The following is a 9,317-nucleotide window of genomic DNA, read 5'->3' as shown; positions in this document are numbered from 1 at the left end:
TTTGACCTTAAGTACCACAATTAACAAGAGTTTAGTGATCTATATATATATATATATATATATATATATATATATATAAGTTAAAAATTCATAGACCTAGGTTTTCCCCAACAAGTTTGAGAACGATAGTGCACTTATTCTCCTTTTTCTTCCATGATCCTATCCTCTCATATTTCGTGCGCTATATCATCGGTCACCGTGTCCACCTACCACACATCGGAATTTTTATATAAAGATAAGTACATTGCTACATATAAAAACAACTGCCTCAAAAGCTAAATTTTAGGACTATGAGACTACTACTTCTCCACTGTATGAGCTGTAGTTTCCATATGACTTATAATATTCCTTTTTTCTATGTAAAAATTAAGGAAATTATAGAGTTATAATTCTGAGACAATTTAAAAACAACCTAAGATATTTGTTAAGCTATCTCAAAATTAAGTCTCAATATTTGAGACTGCCTATTATACAACAATAATGTACTTTAGAGCTCCCAGTGAGCGAGAAGCTCACTTCTCCCTCTCCTCTAGGTTAGCAGCAAAAGTCGATATCCTTACCACATATCGATCTTGACTGTACTTGCAGTGAAAAGTAGTTAGTACAAAATGGCCATGTGCCGTGACATAGAAAATGAGTAATCAGTAAAAACCGATATATGTTTCAAATGATCCCATCCTCTCGGCAGTCATAAGTTTGTGGAGAATCACTATAAAACCACGTGGCCTGATCAGAGTCCATGACTACTTGAAACAAAATACGATATCGTTACCATGAGACAGACTGCGTGCAATGATATGACAGTATGACGCAATACAGACGCGGGTGACAATTTATTTGTTGTTCCTCTTGTCAGCGCAGTAGTTGCCTCTCATCGATGATAGAGTACTGCAAAGGGACCGCCATGGGACCCACTCATCAGTGGGATGGAATCCCTTACATGGGACCCACATGTCAGTACAGTAGAGGAGGTTCGTCTGCTGGGAGGCCGATGATGCTCTTGCTTCTTGGGCCGCTCTGTTGCTGGGCTGTGTTGTTCACTTGCTCTCGGCCGTATGGTGCTTGTGTAGGCTACATATTTACTCTTTGGTGGCTCGGGTGATGCAGAACTCTGACGGCTCTAACTGATTGGAGAATACTTCTCTTCCAACGTCGTCGTTAGGCCGGGTTCAGGCTTGTAACGGACACAGGAGGAGGATCTGTCTATATATCAATTGCTTGAGATTTAACTATCCCTCAATCACTTTATTTTGGAACCGTTGATGCTAAATCCGGTGACTGGTGGTAACCGGCAGTTGTTTTAGTGGTAACGGGTCCACCTCCAGTTTCGTACGCCCGTTATGAGTTCGAACCCGGCGGCGGCGGGCTGTTCCACAGGATCCGATACTGTGTTTATACTTCATTTTCTCATTTGCAAAAGGCCTTCTTATTTGGGCTGCCAGTTGCCGGCCCAGTTTCAAACGGGCCTTTGCTAATTTTTTGAAACACAAATATTTGGTGCTGGTGTAGTAATGATGATAACAAAAAAAAATTAAGACCCAATTAAAGCCATGTTTCCATGACTTCCTTTTCTTTTTTATATACTACCCCGTTCTTTGCTACGGTTACAGATCTCAAATGCAACTCAGCTAGTAACAACAATCGAAAAAGGCACATGTATATGGAGGAAATAGACCGGAGGCAATGATGAAAAACAATGGAAATACCTCTAACCTCGCCGAGGTTATCACCTCTGCTAGTCACTCAACAACGCTGAACCTGATGCTTCCTAAGCTATGTCAGCAGAACATCAAAAATGCTGAAGAAAAGGAAAGGGTAAAACTGTGGATCACCCAACTATTGCCTTTGCCAAAGAAGGTCGGGATCTAAAATGACCCGGGCAACAATTTTCATGAAAGTTCTGCTACTCACGACTCACTCCCTATTGACAAAGCTTTTACTCTCATAGCACTTCTTCTCAGTGGCTTCCTTCTTCTTGTTCCGCTTCTCCAAGAATTAAGAGGGCACAACAAATATGAATACAAACCGCACCAGATTGATGCACCGGAATAAATAAAAAACCACACAAACCCAACATCAAAGAACATGTTGCCAAACATAGTACAAGAGAGAAATATTGATCCCAGGAAACAACCAAAATTTAATGTACACATGCAAGAAGCTTTACTCAAGCAAAAATGCATCAACACAGTATTAGTACACAATAGCTCCCATATGCGCATCACTGATATGAAGAATACGAAATCAAACCACATGCTGCATACTGCATATAAAAGATCACGTTAGCTACCCGGTAAGCTTCATGATTAGCAACAATCCTCCTGATAATAGTACTTGTAGTGATATCCAAAGGACTCTCTAGCTTACGCTAAATGCCCATAGCTATTGGAACAGCATATGGATTTGAATCATCCTGATAAATGAATGAACAACGATGAGTTATCAATGTTGTATCATTTTTATGTTCAAAAGAGAAATGATACACATTAATAAAAGCAAAACTTAATTACCTCCATAAAATCCATGTTCTCAGCAATTGTTCCATGAACAACTAATGAAATATTGAATGTGGTAATCTACACATGGAAAAAGAAAGTAGGATCCTCCCTCTTCCCCAGCCGAGGCGGGCGGCCGGGGATGCCAACGAAGGGGGGTGGGCCAAGGACACCAGCGACGGGGGGCGGGCCGTGGTCGCCAGTGATGTGGGGCGGCGCGGGGACCCGAGGCGACAGGGTTGGGCAGCGACGAGGCGAGGAGGAGATGAAGAGGGGTGCCGTGGTGGGACGACGACGCTGCTTTAGCTGGGCATCCAGGTCTTCTAGTGGTTGCCCTCGGACTCCTGAAGCTCTGCAGCCTCTAGTAACGCGTGCCATCACCGCATCGGGGAGGAGGAGGAAAGCTTGGCAGAGATGGAGCCGTCAGGGGAGATGGCGAGGGAGCAGGCAGCGAGGGAGAGCGACGCGTCAAGCAGGCGCGGGTCCGCGCACGGATAGGTGGATCTGGGGGCGGCGGCTAGGTTGGGGCATGGGCGATGCGGAGAGGGAAGGAGAGAGAGTGAGTGGAGGGACGGGAGGGAGAGAGACAGAGGAAAGGAGAAGCTTTTTCGCCTTAACCCCCTCCCTTCCCTTCTTTTTCCACCCGAGCTCCCCTCTCTTCAAAATTTGGACTGCGGTTTGATTACCAAAATCTCGAGGGACTTTTTTTTGCAAAATTACCACGATGGACGAAAAAAATTTGGCAGAAGCATTACTTGCTTTAATATTAGGTATAGATTTACATGGGATAAAAAACTAGCAGGAAATAACAAAATTGTGCCCTCCAAAAAAGTAAAAAATTACACATGATTTCTCCCCCTCCATCGCCACATCCTATGAGATCCATTCCCTCCAGCTTCCTGTTGGAGAAAACACAACACAAAAAAAATCATGTTAGATCGGTTATTTTTTGGGATAGAAAAGATGCGATGCTTAGTAAAGAGAAAACACACATGTTCCTGAAAACTATGATGTTTTTTTTTTCAATTCATGATCTTAAAAACTCACATAGATGTTGCGGGTTTTTTTATCAGATGAAGAGATCTAACTTTTGTGCTTGAAAACACACATGCATGACTATTTTGTGCTTGAAAAGCCGTGGGTGTACAGTTTCATACAACTGAGATCTAAGTAATATGCTTGAGAACTATAGATGTGCAGTTCCAAACATTCAGAGTCCTTGATGGTGTGCTTGTGAAGCATATATTTGAAGCTTCAAAATGTGCATAAAAAAACTGTAGTTCTTGCTGATGCCTCAACATTCCATAAGAAAAAAACTATTATGCAACCTTATAGCCTTTGGTGATGAAATATTTCCTGATAAACAAAAAAAAATACTAATACATTTCAGAGTGAGGAGATGACAAATGTTCAGGGTTTGGGGGGTCAATCAATATCGCTTGTTGAGTTTAAAACATATGGGGATTACATTTCTGGACACACGTTAACTGAACAGTTAATAGGTATGATCATTTTTTTGGGTGTGTAATTTCACAACATTGGTTCTGTGCATTTTGTTACTAAAAAAGAACATGTATGTGATAAAAAAATGCATAAACCTCTAAAGATGGAACCTAGATAGAAAGATAGCACATAGTTCACTACCTAATAAAAAAGAACACAAAGAAAGCCTGCCAAGAAACTGACCTGTAAAAAAGGACATCAAAAATGGATTCTTCCGGCACTATTCTTGACCAAGGAACTAAACAAGAAAGAACAGCAACAAAAATTTGAAGTCAGCCATTATTAAATAGAAACATTGCACCAAATTGCAAGAGGAGACATGACACTAAAGAGTGCCTTTTATCTTTATTGTTGACTACAGGCATCATATCAACTATATCTGTAGCAAAAACAAAAAAAGTAGAAACAACATTAAGCTCAAATAACAGGGAAGATACATGATACTAAAAGTGTTTTTTAGCTTTATTGTATAACCATACAAAAGGTACACTGTATTTTTTTATATCTAGCTAATACCACACAGCTATGAGCAAAAGAAATACAATTGAATTTTTTTTTCTCGAACCACGCAGGAGAACTGCACGTCATTTCATTAAGGTAGAAATAAAAGTACACGAGTCTAGAAAGACCCAACCCGAGTACCAGGCAAACCCCACAAACACACCCACACACTTACAGAAAACCAAAACTCACGGTTGCACCACAGAATAGCAATACAGACGACCAGCATCCTTCAGAGGTTAAGCTCCAAGAGGCAACGACCTGGACATGAGTTCCTGGAGCTTGGAGGCTCCCGCCATGCACCAGAGGCCACCCTCCATGCTCACATAACTGACAACTTTCAGAATGTTTGGTCTCGAATTGTCAAACACACAATCATTACGGTGTTTCCAAACTTCCCAAGCTATCAGGATAATCAAGGAATTGAAACCCTTTAGCACTTCCTTAGGAACAGAAGAAATTGTTCTTCTCCACCAGCTTGGGAAGCGACTCACTGATGTGTCTGGTGTCAAATTCAACAGGCCTAACTGCTGGAAAACCAGAGCCCAAACTTGGCGAGTGAAGATGCAACCAACCAACAAATGATGTATTGTCTCCTCAGCTTGATCACAGAAGGTACAAGACTCCGGATGGGGAAGTCCCCTTCTCGCCAACCGATCAGCCGTCCAAACCTGATTAAAAAACACCAGCCAAATGAAGAACTTGCAACGTGGGGGAGCCCAGCTTTTCCAAATTCTTCTCCACGGGCCAAACTTGATGGTACCTATAAACAAGGCTGCAAAGGCCGACTTACTGCTATAAGAGCCTGTATGTGTCAATTTCCATTTGTACTGATCTGGCACCTCCTGTTGTAGAACAAGGCTATCCACCATATCCCAAATGTGAAGGTATTGAAACAAAACCTCAACTGTAAGCGCACCTTTTATGTCACCAACCCATCTTCTATTTTGAATCGCTTGGGCCACAGTCCCCCACTTGGCTGTTCTTTTTGTGACTATTTTGAACAGGTTGGGAGCTATCTCAGCCATAGTATGGCCATCCAGCCACCTATCTGTCCAGAACAAGATTTCCTCCCCATTTCCAACTATGGCATCCACTGCTACATCAAACAAAGCCTAGGCCTTGCGAGGGACTGAAGTAGAGAGACCAGCCCAAGGCCTATTAGGATCTGTCTTTTGTGCCCATAGCCAGCGGATCCTTAAAGCACAGCCAAGTAGCTCAAGGTTATGAATCCCTAGACCCCATATTCAATCGACCGCTGGACCTTTTCCCATGCTACCAAACAGTTGCCACCATTGGCCTGCTCACAACCCTTCCAAAGGAACCCTCTCCTCTTTTTATCAATGGCCTTGAAAAACCATTTAGGTAGATTCATGGCTATTAAATGATAAACTGGGGCAGCTGACAAGACCACTCGCACTAATACTAGTCTTCCTACTTTGGTCATTAGGGATGCCTTCCAACCTGGGAGATAATCAGATACCTTGTCAAGTAAAGGCAACAGCACTTCCTTGGTTTGCCAATTGTGAGCGGGAGCCCGAGATAATTACACGGGAAGTTCTTGATGGAGCAAGAGAGAACCCCAGCAGTGAGTGCCAACTCTTCCTCCGAATAATGTATGGGCGAAGCTGAGCTCTTGGACAGATTGGTTTTAAGACCAGAGGCATGTCCAAAAATGTTCAGGAGATGCCTAACAACGGTCAGGTCCATATTGTGCGGCCTCAAGAAGATTACTGCATTATCCACGTAGAAAGAGACCCGATGCCGAGCCTGCTGGATGGCTAGCGGGTGCAACAACTCCTTTACAGTGGCATCCATAACCAATATAAGTAACATAGGTGAGAGGGGATCCCCCTGTCTAAGGCCTCGATGATGAACAATGGACTCTCCTAGCTCTCCATTCACCAATACTTGTGTCGAGGAGGTGGATAGGATCAGGCATAACTGGTCGCACCACCGCTGTCCAAACCCCACATGACGCAATATCTCCAGCAGAAACGACCAAGAAACAGAATCAAAAGCCTTGGAGATGTCCAGCTTAAGGAGAATATGAGCCTCTTTCTTTTTGTGCAAGGACTTCACCATCTGTTGTACTAGAATAAAGTTATCATGGATATTCCTCCCTCTGATGAATGCATTTTGATTTGTAGAAATCAATGAGGGTAATAATGGAGCCAATTGTTTAGTCAAGATCTTGGTTACCAACTTAGCAAAGCTGTGAATTCGGCTAATAGGCTGAAAATCCTTCACCTCCAGTGCATCCATCTTCTTAGCCAACAGTGTAATGAAGGCTGTGTTGAGCAGTCTGAACTTGAAGATATGGCCCCGGTGAATAGCGTCCAAGGCCATCAGCAAATCACCTTTGATAATACTCTAGCATGTTTTGTAGAAGCGTCCAGTAAACCCATCACGCCCAGGGCCTTGTCCAAAGGCAAATCCTTTATAGTAGCCCACACTTCTTCTTCAGAGAATGGAACATCCAGAATTGACAGATCATGATGTTGGATGCCAATTTCATCCAGATCAATAGTATATTCCCTCTCATCTGCACTTCCAAGAATATTTTCATAAAAGTCTAGCACTGCTTCTTGTTTATCCTTTTGTGAGACGACCACCCGATCCCCAACATGCAGCTTTGGGATAAAATTCTTCTTTTTCTGAATCTAGCTTGCTGATGGAAGAAGGCAGTATTGGCATCCCCTTCTTGGAGGTACAAAATTATGGATCATAGCCTAGCAATGGTCTGCTCAAGCGAGACTAAACCAAGACAGTGAAGCTTGAGTTTCTTGCGCAGATAGGTCCCTAGAGTCCCTCTCAATTTCCAAACGGTGGAGGACCTCCTTAGCTATTCCAAATTGGAGTTTGATATTCCCTATCTTCCACTGTCCCCACTTTTGTAGTCCCTTATTGAGGCGCTGCAGCTTCAGAAAAAGACGCTCAATGGCGCGATTTGAATGTACAGGAGCCTCCCAATGTTGCTTGACAACATCCAAGAAACCCGGGACTTTGGTCCAGAAGCTTTCAAAGTGGAAACGACGTTTCCGACTAGTGGTCATCTTCAAGCCAAGAATAAGCGGGCAGTGGTCAGAAACTCCGGCTGTTGAACTCTGCAGGACTGAATCTGGGAAGATACTTTCCCAGCCAACACAACAAAAAGCACGGTCTAATCTAACCAGAGTAGGAGATCTTCTCTCATTAGACCAAGTGTATTTACGACCCAGAAGCGGTATCTCTTTTATCTCAGCCTCATCCAAGAAGCGTTTGAATCTCCCCATCATAGCCCTATCCAGGTTTGCATTGTTCTTATTAGCAGCATGATAAATTAGGTTGAAATCCCTAGCCACAAGCCAAGGCCCATTGCATAGTGCTCGAATGGTTCTAAGTTCTAGCAAGAATAACACATTCTCATCATCCCCTTGTGGCCCATATACGCCAGTGAACCACCAGTTGCGACCTTCCTGTTCTTTGAACAGAACAGATGCCGAGTAAGTGCCCACCCTGGAAGCCATTGCGTGACAAACACTACTCTTCTAGGCAATCAAAAGCCCTCCTCTGGTGCCATTGGTTGGGAGTGCTATGAATTTGTCATAAGCAGTGCCAAACACTGAGAGGAACAAATGTTGAGACATGTTGGCGACCTTTGCTTCTTGCAAACAAACAATGTCGGCATTGTTGGAAAAAATGGCATCTCTAACAGAGTTCCGATGATCCTTCTGATTCAGACCTCGCGCATTCCATATCAATATAGCAACAGGATTCATTTCAAAAAATAAAGATTTGACCTGAGGTAGGAACAAAGCCTCACAAAACTGTAAGAACATCGATAGACCGCACTTGATCCCCTTCCCCAACTGTCCAGCCAAAGATGGCAACAATAGCAGATACATGGGACTCAGATAGTAATGGCTTGTAGAGCTTACAATATCTGTCTTGCGCTTCCGGCTCGATGACCTCCCTATCACTAAAGCCTAGGTGCCGCATCACCCTCTTCTAAGCAACTGTAACCACCAGCCCTGGTGAGCAAGGCCCTGCACCAGCGACCCGACGGCTGCGACGAGGCAAGGACCCTGGCGAGGGCACCTTTCTCTGGCGCTTCTGTATCATGGGCAGAGGAAGAAGCGAGTCAACCGGCTTGCACACCTTACTGAGCTTCTGGATTGGTGAAGCCGGCCTGAGTCCCAGAGGTGTGCCATCCGTTGTAGGTGGATCCAATGTTCTGACTCTGCGCCGCTGCCAAGAGTACACCTTGAGGGGAGTAGGTGATACATCACTGACCTCGAGCTGCGGTGTGGCCGGGGCACCGACCGGTGTCAGTGGAGGAGCAGAGGGTGCCGCTAGGCACTCCAGCTCCTCCGCCTGGGAGCCGCCGCTGGCAGGGGGAATGGTGGGTGCCGTCGGGCTCATCGGCTTGTCCACCCGGGAGCCACCACTAGCGGGAGGGGCGGTGGGCGCCGTCCAGCATGCAAGCCCGCCCGCTAGGGAGCCGCAGAAGACTAGAAGCGAGGCGTGCGCTGCTGGGCTCACCGGCCCGTCCACCAGGGAGCTGCCGCCGATGGGTCGAGGTGTGGGCGCCACCGCACTCATAGGCTCATCAACCTGGGCACCGACGCTGACGAGAAGAGCAGTGGGCGCTGCCGAGCTCGCCGGCTCATCCGCCTGAGAGTCGTTGCCGAGGGGAGCAGAGGTGGGTCCTGCTTGTAGTTGTGGTGGAACACCGTCCCTTAAGCACTCGAGGACTGGGTCCTTGATTGAAATTGCACTGTTCTACACTCAAAGTCTCACCCAAGACCTTTATTGTCATTGAAACAGATACCACTG

This window comes from Setaria viridis, chromosome 9 (genome assembly GCF_005286985.2).
Source record: "Setaria viridis chromosome 9, Setaria_viridis_v4.0, whole genome shotgun sequence".
Classification (NCBI taxonomy): Eukaryota; Viridiplantae; Streptophyta; class Magnoliopsida; order Poales; family Poaceae; genus Setaria; species Setaria viridis.
Note: the sequence above shows the minus strand (reverse complement) of the source record.